Source organism: Helicoverpa armigera, chromosome 4 (genome assembly GCF_030705265.1).
Source record: "Helicoverpa armigera isolate CAAS_96S chromosome 4, ASM3070526v1, whole genome shotgun sequence".
Taxonomy (NCBI): Eukaryota; Metazoa; Arthropoda; class Insecta; order Lepidoptera; family Noctuidae; genus Helicoverpa; species Helicoverpa armigera.
Genome location: NC_087123.1, coordinates 9339249 through 9359898, shown reverse-complemented (window position 1 = coordinate 9359898; position 20650 = coordinate 9339249). Strand labels below are relative to the sequence as shown.

The window sequence follows — 20650 nt, the reverse complement described above, 5'->3', positions numbered from 1 at the left end:
TTACCTTGGAAAAATATTTTTGTTTTACACAAAATAAAGTTATATTTTGACTTTGATAAATTCTAATTGTAAAGCTCTTCTATCAATAAATTTATCTATGTGAAAAAATTATAAACTGCCTGTTGAGTAGTGCTTACATTTTCATCCATTAAATTTTCCTTCAAATACCTTTTCGGACATTATCAGAGATATGCACATGATACCAGCAAATTTCATACACGGGGTATTTTTTAGAAATTTGAAGAGAATAGCTTAGAGGAAGAATTTCATTGCCACATCGCACCCTAAAATGTTGATGAATAACTACAGCACACACTTACCTACATTTAGTAGGTATGTGGTGATTAGGTACTACTCAAAGTAAAACTAGCTATTTATTTACTTTTCCAGGATCCGTTAATCTACTTACGTTGTATTTATGTATGTTTAGATATTTTCTGCCTCCACTGAGAGGATTCCTCGAACAATTAAAGACTATTACGTTGAATTACGAGAATTACAGAGTGGAATGTTCTCATATAACGAGAACATTTTCCCAAAACAAGACCTAGTGGTTACTGGGTAGTTTTTCGCCTAAAATTTTGAATTTTGGCATGAATATTGCGATTCTCGCATTCTACTGAATAGAGATATTTTCACTATTTCCACTAGATCATTAATTACTATTGCCTTAAAAGGCATAGGTCTTAAGTAGGTACAATAGTTTTAACAGATTCTTACGTTTTTTTGAATTGTGCTACTGTATCCCTGTGTTTTGTGGTGCCACTTTCCTAAAGAATTCATTTACTAAAGTTGAACCGATACAAAAAAGGGGATACCGTATACCCAAACGTTAATTTTGTCTAAAACCTTTTTAAAAGATAGGACTTTGTCAAAGCAATCTCAGTAGTCCAGTTCACGGTTTTCAATATAATCAATCAAGCGAAAAAAACGGCCCGTGAAGGTTTGTTGAAGAACTCGCCGATGGAAAACCACTCACAAATTAATTGGAGCCGCTAATTACTTGAAGTTTTCGGTTCAAACCGGTTTGACCTAGTAAGGAATTTTCTGCGGGGACTGGGAAATTAATTTCTTTGTTTACTAGGAGAGAAATAGACTTGATGTTATATATTTGGCTATAAATAATAGACTAGAATATAAGGAAACCTACCCTAATAAATATTACCAAGTAATGCACTATTTTTGGTTATTTTTGTTAACAGTACCCACTTACTAGGAATACGTGTGACGTTGACGTTTTCGTTTTAACGTTAATCACTAATGGGTAAATATATAATGGAAATCAAATAGAATAAATAAATCTATCGAGATCCACTAGATAGTATCTTTGTTATAAATTTTTTAGGGTTAACAGTTTATTAATAAACATTTTTATAATAAAACTTAACTAGGTCGCACACGTCGACGGGTTAATTTGCTCGTGAAATTTTTACCTTTAGATACATTTATAATATCTGACGTTAATTTCCGTAGTAATTTTTCAACGGCGCCTTTATTATTTTCAACACCTCGTTTTATAGATACCTATTAAAGTTTTAAAACAGATTTTATTTAGAACTAGTTTTTGCTCGCGACTTGGTCTTAGAATTCCTACTAGATGGACTTAACAAAGATGTGATAAATAGCAAAGAATTATAGCAAACATAAAATATAAGACAGTCTTATTAGCTAAGAAATCAAATTAAACTTAGTCAAAATGAACAGTACAATTCTTAGGCAGAACTTTATGAATGTTGCCTATCTCAAATGCATATAATTTTCCAAAAACCTATAATCCTACTTAACATAAAATCCATCTCGAACAATGGTTTACCTAAAATACCTCAAGGAACGTAATTAAAGCAGGAACGATTAGATTATATCAAAGGGGCGGCTTCTTAAGACTATTACACAGAAACAATTTTAGCGGATTCCTTCCAAAACAACGACTCTTGAGCCGCTTTGAGGAGTACAACAATTTTGATAAGCGTTATTCCGGCGTTTATTTACTCTTTAGATAGATTGGCTTTTGTTTTAGTGAGAATAAAATGGAGTAGAACTGGCTCATTTGCTATTCCTATAAGTTACTCGTCTCGTCATTATAATCGTATTCCTAAACAACCACATTCTAACTATAGATGCTAAAGAAATAGTCTCTGTCTGTCTGTATGTATGATAATTTTGGTAAGATAACGACCATCAACAACAACGATCATCAACAGCCTTTTTATCGTCCCACTGTCGGGCCTCTTCTTATACAGAGAAAGATTGATCGTTAATGCGCTTTCTCAATGTGGTTTGGTTGGAATGAAATGAAAAAGGACACGAGCTACTGTTTATTCCGGGTGCTAGAAAAGACACAAGGAGTAACAATCGGCAAATGCAATGTATCAAGAAAAGGATACCTTTACTTACCGCCTATAAAATGGAAGAATTCTTTCAGATAAAATGTAATAGAGAACAGGATGAAATGCTCCTGAGGGTCATATTTTAAAGCGGAATTAACGGTAATGTGCCGAGTAGGGAACGGGTCTTTAAAACTAAGTGGCTCTTTGTTTCCAAAAAGAAAACGTTTTCTTGAAACGAAAACGGTTAATGACTTTGATTAATTGTTTAAATACAATGCGAGATAAAGGACTAGTTTTTAGTAAATTATGAGTGAGAGACTGGGAAATAGGGAGTAACTGTTACAGCTTTTTTATCGTTCCACTGCTGGGCACAGGCCTCCTCTCACACGGAGAAGGATTGAGCATTAATCATCACGCTTACTATACGGGTTGGTAATTTCAGACTTTATAGTCCAGAATACTAATAATAATAGTGTATAGGCAGTAAATACAACAAAAATAAATAAAAGCTTGAATACATGTACGTTTTGGGCATAAAATTTTCTTGAGTAAATTCGTACCCATTTTTTTTTTATCAAACAGGAACATCATTGAATACTAAATTAAACCCATTTTTTTCATCCGAACCAAAAAATCCTCTTTTACAATTCTGTTCAAAATCAAAACCATACAAAAATAGGAGCTTATTTATATTTCGAATAGGAATTATTTCTCTTTCATTCATGGAACAGTATTGTTTGATGAGTATCTTTTTAAAAATCTGTGTAGGTACGTGAAATCTCTATTGTACTCAACGCGAGGCTAGGACACTTTCAGCTTTTTTTTTCATTTAAATTTTCATTAGGTATTATTGTCGTTTGTTCTGGCATGAAACTTTTGTGTTTAAAACTAGGATAAAATATGCACAATGTTTATTTAGTTGAAAACTATCTCACTACTTGACTAAGGATATTGTGATATTAGTATCGGACATACATCGTGCTGATAAGAGCATTTGTGTGATTTTAAGTATTACCTAATTATTCGTTAGTCTCAAAATGCAGGCTTAATTTTATATTTATATGTATAATATTCTGTCTTGTTGGCTTTTTAAAATGTGGTTAGCAGCACAAGTAACATCAAGTTATAAAAATATTTTCACCTGCGAGAGAAACTTTAATTTAATCCTCTCTGCTTTTAGCTGCATAGTTTATGTTACATACATATTTTTATAGCAAGATATTAAAAATTTACTAAAAGAATTTGAAGAATATTTTTATAGGGTACACTAGCTTTTGTCCGCGACTTCGTGCGCGTGTAATAGTGACTTCCGGGAGATTTTTGGTTTGACCAATAGATGGCGTATGACCGGAAAAAAATATTTTTTGTTATAAAAAACTGCCATGTCCTTTCTCAAGTTACAACCTTTGTCTGTACCAAATTTCACACAAATCGGTTCAGTAGTTTAGGCGTGAAGAAAAGACAGACAAACAGACAGAATTACTTTCGCATTTATAATATTACTTAGTAGGGATTATTTACTTTGCAATGTATAAATATTATACCTGTTGCCACAGAATATGAATGAGGTCAATGTTTGTTCCCACAATCGAAGTGAGCGGCTATTTAATTAACTTTATTTACTTAGGTTTCACAGTGAACATTAAATAATTAATTTTAATTCCGAATTTCATTATGTTTCGTGCGATAGCCAGATTACACTCCCGATAGTGACTGTTAACGTTGTGGTGTATTACGATAAGCATAAAAATATTGTAATATAGAGGTATTTTGTACAAACGTACAGTCCAGATAATCAAGGTTTTATACTTTACAAAATCATAGTTTTAGGACTAGATTCAATTATAAATTAACCATTTATTTATTGAAGCATTTTCGGACACAGAAATACAAATAAAATAGTACAAAGGTACTGCTTATTTCTACTGAAATGGCTTCCAGCAGACCCGCAGTATGAGAGTCAGAGTACAGAGATGTAAACAAACTGTGTAGGAAAACTTAAAATGGAAGTATTGGTATCATTTTTTATTTAAGGCCTCAAAAATAAATTAAACCGTGGTAATAAGCTATGCATATGTACATTAAATAGATAGGTTATACTTCTAATCAACATCATCAGCCTTTTTTATTATCCCACTTCTGGGCACAGGCCTCTTCTCACATACTGCTCCAAAATTCACCTAAACAAACGAAAGTCTAGATCTGACGAGGCAAAAATAGTGGACAGCACTACCGGCATGCCAGTGTTGCCATTAATAATGTATCTAGCATTCGACTGTGCCTGCCTCTTATATATTTATACGCGACCTTATTTCCCGAATTTTCTGAAGATTCACGCTAAAATTCTATTAACAAATAACAGTGAGTTACTGTCGCTGTATTTAATTTATTAGTTAGCCGAACTGTGTTCACGATATCGGACTTTATTTATTTCTTAATTTAATCTTTTGGATCTAGTAATTACTTATGGTAGTATCTTATACTACTGACACATATTATGGTGTGTCTAATACAGAACACGGTCTATCTCTTATTTTGCCCTCATATCCCAAAAAATACCCCAATAAAAATATGACATACAAAGGCATCATTAAAGCAAAGTCATCATTAAAGCAAAGTCAAAGTCATTTATTATTTGTAAAACCTAACCATATAAATATGAATATCTTAAAAATAAGTACCTACAGTGCGGTGTTTTGTCTATGGTGAGACGTACAATGCAATTAAAGCAATTGTTTATTCCACAGAAAACTAACCAGACATGACATAAATCCGAAAAAAAAAACTCAGCTCCATTCAAAAGTAAGTTAGAATGTTAGAAAATAATTGGATGTAGGTAACTGAGGTCGGACTAGTTGAAGTTGCCACTTATATCTCCACTATGGCTGACCGAATAACTTAACTTGCAACTGGGTTACGGGAGAAAATATGTCTATACCGCTGTGTAAGTTCTGCGAATAGAGTAAATAAATCTGTTTAGATGCACTGTTTTGGTTACAAAATTATATAAGTAGGTAATGTCGTGGATTGTGTAAAACTGCGATTTTCTTACAGGTAGGAAACCGCGTATCTGCTTTAAAATAAGTTTAAAAGAGAAGGTTACTTTATTATAACTTTCAGAGTCCTTTCGTGAAAGAAACTTTCAACATATTTTTACATCTATAACATACCGTAGAAAGTAGTGTACAATAGGATGTGCGTTACGTTTAGTCCGTGATGTAAATATGTAACTTTAACCGTTAAAATTTTCCTTATCCTCATTTTAATATACTAAAAGATTTCATATAATGTATTTAATAAGCTCTTTAGCACCGCAAATTAAGATTAAGATGATAATTTGAAAATCACGCTTCTTCAATTTGATACACATAAAATCTCAATTCCGAGTAGGTAACACGATCAATAGATACGTTTGCTATGAGGAAAAAATGATTTTTTTTAAGTAGAATTTTGTCTTGATAAATTATATTATTTGTAATGATAAATTAAACTATGGTACTTGCCAATGTCAATAACCTCATCATTATTTGATTCTACATACACAAAAGTTAGTATATTACTTTCAATGTTCAATGTTTTTATTCAATTTCGTATCAGCAAACCAACCAAACTTTATTTCATTACCTCCAAATACCTATTTCAGTTTGCCAATTCGGCTCGACAATTTTAACCGCAGTTCCAGCACCCCTGCTAAACTCAATTATCTAACTCCAGGTATCTCGAAGTAGTACTAAAACATTCACATGCAAATTCCTGACTTTAGTTTTGTGATCTACACCCATTGAAAGCAAGAACTCTGTGAAGTTCACCTGATAAACTCCGCACCTTTGATAAGACTGAATAGGTTTTAGTTTTGTGTGTGTGTGAGTGTGTGTGTAGTTTGGTGGAATGGAATAAATTATGTTCGTATTTTGAATATAAAGCCATTATCCATCCAGCCAACCAGCATCTGCTGCGTAATTATATTTCATTATGCTATAAACAAGTTCCGATATCAACATTAATTATTTAAATCCAATTAGTATTTTTACCCATTAGGTACTATGTATTAATTAATAACTATTTTTCAGTGTGACCTTCACACTAGCAGATTTTTGACATTGATTTAAACGTCATCGTTGGTACCTAGGTACCTGTTGTCAATTCATTGCTCGCTCGGAAAATAGGCTTGTATGATAGTGCTATAAAAGGGTAGAATTAATATTGTCATAATAAGTTCTTCATATTGAAGGAACCATAAAGGAGCTTCAGTATTTGATGACGTACCACAAGATCCATATAAAACGGTTTGGTGTGTAAAAATGTCAACAAAATGTGGCGTTTCCGTGCGTCATCGACTCATTGTTCCCTTCCAGCTCGTTGAGCAAATAAGCTGTTTATACGCTATCCACGTAAGTGATGACGAACACGGAATTCCTACATCAGAAGCTTGTTCATATGTAGGTCTGTGTGAAAGTAGCTTTAGGTCACAATTATTAAGAAGAAATAAGATATGAAGCGAAGGAAGAATGTAGTTCTTTCAGAATGTGGGAGAAATAACAAAGTAGCACTTGTAAGCAAAAAGCCTAACCACTTAATTATCATATTTTTAGATTTTCCACAAAAATAATAATGAATAGGGTTAGTAACAGATCTGTTTCATATATAAAAGGATAAGCGGATTTGATTATCACAGACTGCGAATTATTAAAATTAAAACTATATTCTACAAAAACAGTTGTAGCTTTTCACGAAAAATTTAACATATTTCATAAGAGATTTATTGGAAATCGTAAAACGACACCCACTATGTTCCGAATACTATGCACCTATATCTATAGAGAGCGTATATTTGTTATTGCTAAGAGTATTAATAAATACCTCGTTGGTTCACGGCGATGCACTAAATCGTGCATGTTGGTTCGGAAATAGAAACTGATAAAAATGTGATGGAACACAGAGCTTTTAATGTACGGCTGAAAAACATTTTAGTATTGTGATCGGAATAAAATATGTAGTTAACGATTTACAAATAACACTTTTAAAAACGCTGTTGAGATTTCAATACTTAAGTGGCTTATTTACTCCTAGTTACAAATAAACACTATTTTCATAAGTTTAATATATTTATTACATAACTTACTTTACAATAACAACAATATTATTTCAGTTTTGATTAAATATTGCATATTTCTAACAAAAACTTGTATAACAAAAGCAAAATAAAGTGAATTGTTACAAATATTCTAATCGTATTGAGCGATGTTCATTTGTTTGCCCGTCAAGCAAGTTTCGTTCAATTGTTTGCTTTTAATTAAATAAATGTATAACTACATTTTCAATTTTACTCTATATTTCACTTAGTGTCATAAAAGTATCTGAAAAAACAGATATTATTATCTATTAAAATAATTTATTTCAATGTATTCAACTGCGTCAGAAATAGTGCTATGTGTTCGTTGTGTATGTATGGGATACCGAATCGTTATCGGGTCGTAAATGAATTCGGGAAAACCTTAATTTTAAACGTAAGATATTTATTGGTACTCTCGATTTAACTCAATCTTCCTGAAACGCAATAAATCATTGATGCACTCTCAAAACAATTGCACCTAATTTATTCGTTACGAAGTATTTACAGCCATGTTCATTAAACACGACATGGAAGGAAATCGTCACTCTCTAATTTTAGAAGAAGTATTCATAAAAGTATATGGTCTCGACAGCAGAAGCAAGTGTAATCACCTACAGTGTAATCACGTAATCTAAAACTCTACCCATATTAGCTTAAAATCTAAGCTCATTATGTAACTTTAAGTATTTCAATTACAGCCTTTTAATTCTATTTTATAGCAGCAGCTTTGTAAAAATTCTTTCTTTAAATAAAATCACGCAATTTAAAAGTAACAGCTCAGATTTATAGCGGGTATACTTTGGGTCACGTTCACGCCGTGTTTCAACTCGCAGATTTGTTACAAAAACATTTTACAAGAAAATGCTACATCTTCGCTTTGTATTTGCGATCTACCAACATTTGTTTAGGATCAACCAATCTTGACTCCCGGCCTCGATACGACGGGTCAATGAAAAAATGTTGGAACGATAGAAATGTAATCCAGACTCACTCGAAGATATTTTTTTTATTATTTGTATAGAGGAATCTGATATGGATATTTCGGAGCAATATTGAAGGTAATCTCGGCGGTGTTATAAAAATATGAGAGTTTTTGTGATAAGGTAGGTACCTAGCAGCTATTCAATGGATGAATAGTTTTACAAATAATATTTTGTTAATACTTTTTCCTCATAGGTTTAATGAAGAGTATAGGTACTTCATTTATAGATCCACCTCATAACATTTGAGGTAGACCCCGAAGTATAAATGTAGTCATCGAGTAAGATTATCTCAAAATAGTACATAGACTAGTCTATAAAATTATGTATCTAACTAAAGCTAAATAATAAAGCGCTATGATGCTCCAATTTAAGCCGGCGTTCCTCATTACCTAATCAGATTGTTGTTGTTTGAATTTCCGATTGAACGAATTCAAAATATTTGCGCACCCTTGTAATTTGTAGAATTTTTCGAATTTTAACCGGAATTGTTCCGTACGAACAAATGCGCAACTCGAAATGTTTCCGAACGTTGTTTTCATCAAAACGAATAACTTTTGCGAAACAAAAATGTCTATTTGATGGTAGGTTCAGTATTTGCGTACTTTTGAGTTTCATGAAAGTATTTTTTGGGTGAAAGCAACAAATCGCTTTGTATGTGCGTCATCATAGTTGAAAGTCCGGTGAATAAAAGTAAACTTTGAAATTGGAGAATACATGACAATGTATTCTAGTACCGTTATATATTTCCTTTCAATAACTACTGATTGTTACTGAAAGTAGAATGAAACAATACAATCAAAACCGTTGCATAGTACTTCTATAAGTACCTATTACATAATACATACCTACTTCATAATGGCAACTTTGACTATTGAAGTACTACTTACTAAGTACTTTAAAGTGCTCGCGCAAATTTCCATTCGAGGTATTCCTAGAACTGCTGTAATTGGTAAAATGTATACATTTTCTGTGTGTTTAATTATATTTTTTGCACGTGAATACAAAGTGTGTCATTTTCCATATTATTATAATTATTATGAAGTGACTTATGTAATATCTAGGTACTCAATATAGAGAGTAATTATTTATAGAAAAATTTCTCGTTTTGTTGGTTCGCTTGGCTGCGGTTGAAGATTCGGAACAATATGCAAAAATGATCTCTTTCGTTCCCAAGAAAAATGGACTTTATTCCGTGGCAGTTAGCTATAATTTCCTTTTACAGGTGAAATTAAATAATAGATGGTCAGAAATCAGTGAACCGCGGAATTACTAATATTCTAAAAGCCTTCGAAACTGAAAAGGGCCTTCCGTAACGAGTATTAGAAATGAGAAATTTTCCTTACCTACGCTAAAATATTAGAACAAAAAGCGTTTCAGAGTTTAATTAGGAAATGGAGTTTCGTAGAAGCGTAATAGTGAAGTTTACATCATTATAAAATAAGTTCAGGTAGCTTCATAATTAAAATTAATTATAATTATTGCGATAAAAGTTAAATTAAAAATGCTTATAATTTATTTTGAAATATATTTTCAGGTTTCACATATTTTTCAAAGTGATAATTACACTGTCTATTGTTAAAAACAATAAAAACAAAATATAATGTTCTTTGTTCTTTTGACTTTTGCTCTACTAAATTAATATCGAAGCGGCAACAGTAAAGTGATTGTTACTCGTTCCATTTCACGCATTGGTTAGACATTAGTTTTCAGTATAATTGTTTTGACAGATATTAACATTAGTGTTAGCACTTCGCACTTCGTTAACATAAAAGCATTAATGTCGTTATGAACTATTATTTCAGCGTGCCAAATAATATTAGTACATAGAGATATAAATAGCTTACATATTGTTATGTGTATGTTTCGGATGGCACGTTAAACTGTAGGTCCCGGCTGTCATTGAACATCCATGGCAGTCGCTATGGGTAGTCAGAAGCCAGTAAGTCTGACACCAGTCTAACCAAGGGGTATCGGGTTACCCGGGCTACTGGGTTGAGGAGGTCAGATAGGCAGTCGCTTCTTGTAAAGCACTGGTACTCAGCTGAATCCGGTTAGACTGGAAGCCGACCCCAACACGATTGGGAAAAAGGCTCGGAGGATGATGAGATATTGTTATGTTATTACTGACGATTAAGGTGGCGGCCAGTGGATAGATGTGGGCTGCCCATGACCGAGATGGTTGGCGTTTTTTTTCTAGGTTCAGTAGTGGATGGTAATTGGCTGATTATGATTGTGATGATGACGATGTTACATGTCAGAAATTAATGTTTTATATGGTATCTGGATTGTTCTTGAGTACAAATACAAGAGGTGACTACAAACAAAGTCTCTACTGAACTACCAATTCGAAGAACATTATAAATTTTTGAATGTATTCTCTGTATTTGTGTATAAGACATCGTCTTTACTATTTCCTACACAACATATTATTCAGATAGCCAGTCGCTTCTTGTAGCACCCCTACTCAGCTGCATTCGGTTAAACTGGAAGCCGACCCCAAAACTTTAAACAGATGATGATGAACCAAACATATCCGAAATCGCAATCTTTCTTATCACTGCTACAAACAAAAAAGTTTCTATTCAATCTTTTCAATTCTACAGGATATTATTCAGTTGTTATACAAAACCAGATCTTTTCACAATATTTTCGTGGAAGCATTGTTAGATCGATCTCACGCTGATTCATCGCTCCTCACAAAAGAATTCGAGTGTTTGCAAAGGGCCGGCTTTGAGTGATGGCTGAAACTACGTAAATGAATTACGCAGCCCGATGAGATGGATCCAAAATATTTTGTGAGTGTGTTCCACTCGATCTAGGGTAATGTTTTATTCCTCGATTGGTAAGAAGAGTTATGTTTTTCGCACGTGTGTTGTATTTTTTGGATGTGGTTCTATGTTTGGGGTCTTGTTGAAGCAAAGTTGCTTTTTAAGCGATTGCGAAAATGTTTCTTTGATATGCATAATTTATGCAACTTGGAAGTTAAGAAAAAAATAATACTTAGGTATATAATAAATAACATATTTTTAAATTGGAGGAAATGGAAAATTATTTGATAATGGATAATTATTAAAATTATTTAATTATAAAGTATAAGAAACAAAGAAATGAATAGCAACATTTACTAACTGAAATAATGCAATGCAATGTCCTTTGAATACAAATATTGTAAACATTCTACGTTACACAACCCGTTAGAATGCATCGGAAACGAACATACTCGTAGTTACTGATAAACGCGAAGCCCGAGTTATCCGTGATAATAATAAATAACGCGTTTTGGCGCTCTACCAGTCGCCATGCCGAATACATACAGACTCGTTAGGTATATCCCTGTAATAAATTTGTTATTTCCTACATCTTGAGAGAGTTGTATTGTCTTTCCATAGATTCAATTGAATATGTTTCAAAAATAATTACCTACAAGGTATGAAATTGTAGTGGCTTACAGTGGTGGCTAAAGCTAATGCTGTACTAGTACGTGTGGAAAATCACTAATGTCGCTTTTTAAGCTTTATCTTCTTCTTCCTCCGAGCCTTTTTTCACAAACTATGTTGGGGTCGGCTTCCAGTCTAACCGGATTCAGCTGAGTACCAGTGCTTTACAAGAAGCGACTGCCTATCTGACCTCCTCAACCCAGTTACCCGGGCAACCCGATACCCCTAGGTTAGACTGGTGTCAGACTTACTGGCTTTTTAAGCTTTATGATTTTTCTAAAAATGTGTCTTGGGCGTCAAAGGCTAAAGGAGCATCGTCATAAACCTTGGACTTAAAAGAAATTACCAATCAGCTTTGAGCATACGTGGTAAATACGCTTATTCCTTTCTCTGTATAAGACCTGAGGCCTGCGTCTTACAGTACAACAAAATGCTGATGATGATGATCAAACCTACGCACAATTTTCGACCAGCCTTAAACCAATCTCTAGTTTTTACTATCATTGAAAGTGTTACAATAATAAACTGACCTAGTTCGTACTATGTGAATCATCTTCCATTTATATAAGTATAAAACACATGAAGTTTTACTATTCCATTGAGTACAAGTGTATGGCAATATAAACCAGTACCCATCTATTGGTAGTGGATTGAATTAGAGTATGTCGTTAATAAAATTGTTACTGAGTATGTCTTACTTGGCTATTTGTTGAGGTTATGTATACCAATATGTAGTGTATTGAAATTGAACCAAGTAAATTGATAACTTCAATGAAAAAACATTTTAACAAAATACAGAACACCAAAGTAAGACCACGTTTTTATTCAATATTTTGATAGAATAATATTTTGTATTTACACGGTATATTTCAAATATTAAAATATCGAATACGAAATCTAGTTTGATTAATGAGTTCTAAATTGTTTAGAAAAGAAATACGAAAAGAGAAATATAAAAATACAGTTCAGGGACTTGGTAATAAATTTCGGCCTCTTAAATTCTATCATAAGCTTACTTTCATAACTAAATCCGGGTTTCATTTTCAAATAACCTATAAATATAATATTCGATGTTATTGATACTTCCCATACAACAGATAATTTACAAAAGTCCAAAGACCAATTAACAAGAGTGAGTTATAAAAATTGATAGATTTAAATTACATGCGATATAGGCAGCCCTTTAATCTAGCGATGTCACTGCTAATATATCTAGAAACATCTTCAATTTTCGAATGTGGTTTATTTCAAAAGTGTTCTTAAATATTAAAGCTGTTAAATATTTATGATTGAATACAACAATAGGTACTTTAACTTACAAAAAATGCTCCTTCTGATCCAATCTGTCTAACGATGCGCACTGTGCGGCGTACGCGTGAGCAACTGGTCTTAATGACGTCAGCAACGCAGTTTACTTTTCCTCGTTCAGATTAAGATGATGATAACGTTGGGAATATTTCCAATTATGTCATCTGTCATAACATTCAGTAAAAATTATACGAACTCACTTATTGATAACCAATTGCTGACTCTAGGTTTAAACGATTTTCGCATAAGTCAAAGTTAAATAACTACCAACTGTAATTATTATATCCCACTGGGATACGAGGAAGGCAATGTTTTCTTCATTTATCCGAGGCTACTATTCTTAGAATTAAATCAAACCTATCTCACTCACTATCAATCGTTAGTAGAGTTGCTTATCAAATTCACAGAAAAACGTTACGCGTTTAACATAAGGCAGGAAAAAGCGTACCTATCTAAAATTTCTGAAAATATCCAGGTACACTTTTTCCTGAAAATACAAGCTCAAAATTTCTCGGATTTCCCAGAGTTTCCAATTACGATTTACTATCATAGTGACGTAATTCATAGTTTCTAACTATGCAAATAATATATACGAGCACGTGTCAACATTATCAGTGTGTACAAATACCCACACTTTCCAAATAACAGACTAATAAAATTTATCTATTCACGCGACGGATATTACCGTTGCCAAATGTATCATACTGTATAACACACATATCAGAAAGGTCATTAAACTATTTGCGTTCGTAATGTTTGCATTGCGGGATTTTTTAGTGTATCAGTCGGTCAGGGAGTTTTCTTAAAACTGTATGACGGGCTTTGATAGGAAAATGAAATACCTAATACCTAGTAGAAGCAGTGAAGAATGACGACTTGTCAAATGCATAAATATTATCCCTACTTACATTATAAATACGAAAGTAACTCTGTCTGTATGTTACGCTTTCACGTCTAAACACTGAACTGATTTTAATTTTTGGTACAGAGATAGAGTTAACTTTGAAAGAATAGGATAGTTTTTATCCCGGATTTTTGAAGAGTTCTCTTGGAAACGCGATATAATCGAACTCGACGCAGGCGGAAGCCAGTATTTAATAAATGAATATTAATTAAGAATAAAGAACAATAGATAATAAGATAAAATCAATATTTCTAAAAACAATCTTGCTCAAGGTAGATTGGCGAGTTCAGACTTTTACTCGTCTTTATAACAACTAGGCCATCACACATCACACATACATAGTAAATATGGTTATACCTATACAAAACATACATCGTACGTTTTTGCTGAATAACAACCGTACACAAGCCCACACGCTCGCATCCCTTTTTTCCTTCACTCAACCCATTTTCGCACCCTTCTTAATTAAATTTAACCTGGTTATTGTATTCGTTTATTTTTATGGCGTTCCGTTGCTGGCTTGTACGCGTAATTGCACGGGAATTCTATTATACAGCACAGGTTGGGTTTTGTCAAACAGTTAGCATGTATGGTGTACAAAAAATGTATGGTCAATGACAAAATTCTTTTATCACAATAAAATATTCAAAATTCGTGAACACATAAATCACAAATTATTCGCCAGCTTTTTGCCTTAGACTTTTGTGGCTGACAGCAAATGCTGTTAAAGCTATAATTCGTAAATTAAGATGTACATCAGCTATATGTAGGTCATACTTAGGGCCTACCAGTTCGTGGCTCGTGGCAGGAGTCATACTGTGGAAAACAAGCCAGTTGATTCTGATATGCAATATAGTTTGGTATTTCTATAATTAAATTTAATTATGTCATGTCAATGGAATATGAACCACTGGTTTATTAAGTCTGTCATAAATGAATCTAATTGAATGATATTAAACTACGATTCCAATAAGAGCTATATTAGGCTGCTTCTCCAAAATTAATAAACCCCAGATCCATGACGTTGTATGTAGATTAAAATCGATTTTAGGAATTTTATTAGCATATATAATTTTATTAGAATGTAAGTACTAAGTATAAGTAATTAAAACTTTATATAATCTTCTATAAACTGCAACAATCTGTAGGTTTGTGTTCTGTTTAAACCTGTTGTGAACAAAAATGGATAAAGGATCAAAATGCAGGCATAAATTGACCCATAAATAAAGATTTTTTCACTGAAAAATTAAACGAATTTGTTGAATATTTCAATAAACCAATCAACAAAGGTTCTAGTGAATACGATAAACAATTTTAATTTTCATAAACTACGAGCATTTAATCAATTTCTATATTAGTTCATAATATAAGGGTGCGAGCGATCCTATCGGTCTTATTGAGAGCAATACCCATCCCGGGGTATGATTGAATTTTTTTCTATCGGAGAAACCCAATTACCCTTCTACCCGATTTAGGTACCCGATTGAAATCCAAGACCGCCAATGTGTGAAGCTCAGCTCCTAATATTACGTAACTCAGGTAATGGTTATTTTTCAGTCCATTTATTTTTTTGGTGGGGTTATAATGGAAAGTAATTTTTCGGATTAAACCGCTGCGATTGCTAAAAAAAGAAGTATTTTTTGTTCTTAAACGGTAATCATCTTCTTAAAGAATTACTCGTATGGATTTCGATCGAAGTTAATTCGTAATGTACCATGATACAACCGTATCCGTATGCGTATCTATGACAATTGAGGATATTATATTTTTGTCAGGTTTCATATCTTTTTTAAAATGTGGTCTTTTATTAAGTTTTTTAACGATCAAGGATCATATGTATACCTACGGTTCTACTATGTACACTCAAAGGCTTTTGCGTATTTTCAAATAACCGCAGTAGTTTCAGTTACACAGAGAGTCCGTCGGAAATCCTAAAATCGTGGTACACCTGTAATTTGACCAGCACTTTTACCCTTTGAATCGGAACACAGGAATGTTGCTTGCTTGTTTGAAATTGTATAGCGTTCCTGTGAAAGCTTTGACGAATAAAATTTTGCGAATATTTTGTAGAAACATGGTTTTTATATCTACATGCGGACTGATGTTGTGAAGGGGTATTGGGTTGCCCGGGTAACTGGGTTGAGGAGGTCAGATAAGCAGTCGCTCCTTGTAAAGCACTGGTAGTCAGCTGAATCCGGTTAGACTGGACGCCGACCCCAACATAGTTGGTAAAAGGTTCGGGAGATGACGATGCGGACTGATGTTTTTCAAGCCAGTGCTATGCAAAATTTCTGACTATCGATTTTTTCATACTACGCGGCGCAGCGTAACATCCGTAGCACCCACCTGTAGAAAAATGGTGCTACGCATTGACCTTATAAAATATGCCGATATATATAAATAGCAGATGTGCCTACTTCGTAGAATGTAAAATCCATTTTTACTGTACTAAGTATTTATTTACTACACTGGAAGTTGGGATGCGTAATGGATTCAGTATATAAAGGTACTTAGTTGTGACGGTGTATAATCATTACAATGGCAAAAGCTCTTGCTTGGTTTCTGAATGAAAGAGCCTTGATCAGAAGACAGATTTTCATAACATCAATTGTTATTAATTAATGTAGTTTTTAATTATTAAAAAAAATATATGAATAAAGACCATTTACGAAACAATTCCATGATTCATAATAAATCAATATTACAAGAAGTAGTTGAACACGGCTCTCAGACAGACACAATGACGTTACATTATCAATATTGGCACAATTACATTGGATGATTGATGACAAACATATTACCTAGGTATGTATTGAGAGTAGCCGAATGTTATGTAACCGGAACTATTGTTAATATAATATACAATGTATAGGTATATACATATGGGTATAGTATTTTCCTCTGCGGATCCATGCGGGCTTATTTCAGGATAGTACAAATCATGTGTCCTTGTAAATTTCACTTCAACAATACTCCTTCGAAGTTTTGAAGTTCTGAGCACGGACAACTACTAGGTTGGAACTGAACATGATTAAGTATTATAGCAAACGTATCTGACTAAAATAAAATCATCATATACATAAGTACTGTATTTCCAAATAGATTACCATATTCAATGTTTAGTTCGGTAATCCTCCTTGAACGAGTAGTAATTAAGTCTCATTCCTTCTCTATGTGAAGAGACCAGTGTCAGCAGTGGTACGTTGGTGATGTATGTATAGCTGCCACAATTAATTAAATTATTTACATAAAATAACTCCAACTTAGTCATATGTTTAAAAGTACAAAGTTCTCTAACAAAACAAATAATTACGTACTAGAATGTTGTAGTGGTATTATCTTATCTCACCTTATCTTCTAAACATAATAATACATTACATTTCATTTTACAATGACTAACAATAAAGTTATATTTACCTATTTATTTATAGATACTTATTGCTATGTCTCTATGTGGCAGTAAATTACTATGTTGTAGGCTACAATTAATTAGCATTAACATGTTATTCAGGCAAAATGTAAATATATAGGTAGGTATATTAGTAAGGAAGAGCCCACCTAAGAAAAAAACAAAGTAATGTAAGGTACATAATTACTGCCATACTAAAACACTAAAAATAAAAGTTTGTAAGAAAAACTATTTTGCCTGAATTAACATACTTATACGTTTACTATCATATCAAGTAGAGACGTTTATCATAGTCGTCGAAAAAAAATCAAACGTAACTCTCATTCAAATTAAGCCTACATTAAAACACAACATAAAAAATGTCTTCCATTATTCTGTAAAAAAGCGCTTACCTTAATTCAACAAAGCTCAATTATAAAACCGCCGCTTAGTCCGACAGCGATCACAGAAAAATTAAAATTCACTACGTGATGGAACTGAATCACAGACACTTGGAACACACGGAGGGGAAACGAAAGAGTTTTAATTCATGCACAGACGTTTGAATTTTAATTCACGAATTGCGGATTATCGTTTGCGCGCTAGTGCGGGATTTTTTGTCGCGGGAGTGCGGGCGGCGCTCGCGACGGCTGCGTGCAGACTGCGGTGCGGGCGGAAGGCGCGGCTCGGCCAGACTCCCGGCTCCCAAGTCCCGAGTCCCGGGTCTGCCCGCCCTCCGGACTCCGCCGCGGATACGATACCTCTTACTCCGCTAATTTCCTGCCTTCGTACATTCAGATTTTATGGCGCCTTGTAAAATTTAAATATGAATTGGAATAGATTGCGCTGATTGTTCCGCCGATTGTATTGTTGATTGAGATACTGAATTACAATGTTGGCTTGCTGATTGTGGGGGAACAATCTTTATGATTTTGTGAAGAATACTTAGGTGCTGCTTTACTACCGCGTAAGTATGTATTATGCTCATTGCAGATTCTCTTTTGCCGGATTTTAACATACCTACGTATGAAAAGAGAGCGTGCCACATCTGTGCCGTAATAAACAAACGACTGCGCTACCAGTACTAAAACATTACGAGGCACTGAAAACACACAGGAACACCCAGTAGGGAGAAAAACGATAGCCAGCGGGAGCACACAACTATAAAGTTAGGCCTAGTTTCAGTAATGGACTGTGGTAGCCTACGCTCTGTTGTTGAATAAAATATTTCATCGACTTTGACCGCACATACAAAAACGTTACTATTGAAAAGCGAGGCTTTTGAGTAAATAAAACGTGTTAATGGAAGGCCTATTGAAGCTGAGTTGGGCAGGGCTTAGGTTATGAAAAGGCTACTTCGCTGCGCATTGTTGACCTTAGTCTCAGAGGACCACATACTTCTAATGGGTGGTCCTTAGGGCTAGACCATTATTCTCTCTTCTCTTGACTATTGTCACAGAAAAGCAGAATTGAGTACCTATCTGCTTAAAATTGCCTTTCAGCTTGAAATAACGGTCCTAGGCATCATATTCTAAAACTGACTTTTTAGATAAAACTTAAAAATTGAGATTATAACATCATTTATAACGACTTTATAAGACTTGATAATAACCTCACCTTCGACCTAAGATCTTTCATTAAAATAACATTACCGAATACTTTAAAACGACTGAAACATTAACGAGACCCATCCATCTTAACTTATTACACCTTTAAACGCTTTATGTTGCCGTAATTATTTCTATGAAAACTTTTTCTATTATAAAACTCATTTGTAAGACGCCGTCTTTTATGTACAGTTTAACTTTTTTTCTAAAGACTTGTGACGTCATTGGCGACGAAGATTTTTTGCGGAAAAGCTTGTCACTTCACTGGTCTGGTTAAGCCCTTGCCTGAAACTGTTAAATCAGGAAGATTGATTAGGTTATACTCCGTGATTGGTTGGAGTCATTCATTTAAGAAGGATTATGAAATCATGCTATCGAATACGTATCATATTTTTCTACGAATTTTATTTTTCGTATTTTTAGAAAGAAATGAAAATCTCATATTTTTAGAATGAATGTTCTGAGAGGAACAAAAATACATGAGTGCTTTCCAAGAAAGGTTACAAGATCTGCTGCGCTACAAGATTGCAACTCTCACCATTCTTTGAAAGCCACAATTATCTCCTTAAAACCCAGCATACTTTGAGGAGGCTTCAACACAACACCCATCGAAAAGAGTCAAAACGGCTCCACGTTCGAATAAAAACGTCAAGGGTTGAGCCCCAATCGGAAGTCCTTAGATTTCAAAAGCAATCACTTTGTCACGATTCTTAAAAAGGCATTTTGACCCACAAAACGACGTTGGTCTGAAAACACAATGTCACAAGAGAAATTTTCGCAACGAAAATGGTTCTTCGACTATACATAGTTGACCAATATAAGTTGACACATAAGAAGTATCAATTTTATTAATAATTACTTTGAAATGTAAGCCGATGAAGGTCAGGATCAGCTGGATGTTAATCCCTACTCCCTTTAGGATAATAAAAGTGCTATTGAGGATAAAAAGTTTGACTTTCTCTCCAACGCCTCCTGAATTATTTATTCAGTAAAACTCTTAAGTTTATTGGTTAAGGAAAGAATAAATACTTGAATATTTAAATTCGTGCGGTTTGGAATATTTTGCTTATGAAAATATAACGAGGCTTGCGCGTCAGTCAGCATTTTTCATTACAAGAACTGTCAACATGAATAGGTGCTCTGTATTTCTGCCGTTGTACGAAGTAAACCAGTTAACTAACGCAGACCGAATCAGTAAATACCTTGGTGTGTAATAATAACCAGTTTAACCGAAGCTGTCGGAGAGCTAGTTGTTGAATAATTACTCTGCCCAAAATGCAATTGACTGTACCTACCTATCCATGCAATCTCAGACCAACAGAAACAGCCTGTATCTTGAACTAGCTATCCAGTTATCTACGCCACGCTATACATTTAATTTAGATTCTCGAGAAGAAAACAATTTATTCAAATTATTCAAGTTCTTTATGCGGCTTTCCTGATGACAAAGCTGAAAAAACTGAATTAAGATGTCTGGTCTGTTCTCGACAGAAAAGAATAGATAGCTCCTTATTTGTATTCAACGACAAGAAAAATAATTCAATTTTTATAAAGGAAAAGCTTTTAATATGCAGTCTTGTTGG

The 20650-nt window shown here is 33.7% G+C and overlaps 1 protein-coding gene across 4 annotated transcripts in view; it reads right to left on the bottom strand.

The window, feature by feature from the left end:
- LOC110374817 (protein qui-1) overlaps positions 1-18254 on the bottom strand; it is a 111488-nt gene extending 93234 nt beyond the window's left edge. For 2 of the 4 annotated variants that reach the window (XM_064034204.1, XM_064034206.1), the window contains exon 1: positions 17874-18254. The gene's annotated coding sequence lies outside the window, so the exon portion shown is untranslated. The remainder of the gene's footprint in view (positions 1-17873) is intronic. The other 2 variants (XM_064034207.1, XM_064034205.1) reach the window with 2 other exon arrangements.
- Positions 18255-20650: the final 2396 nt, after the last annotated feature.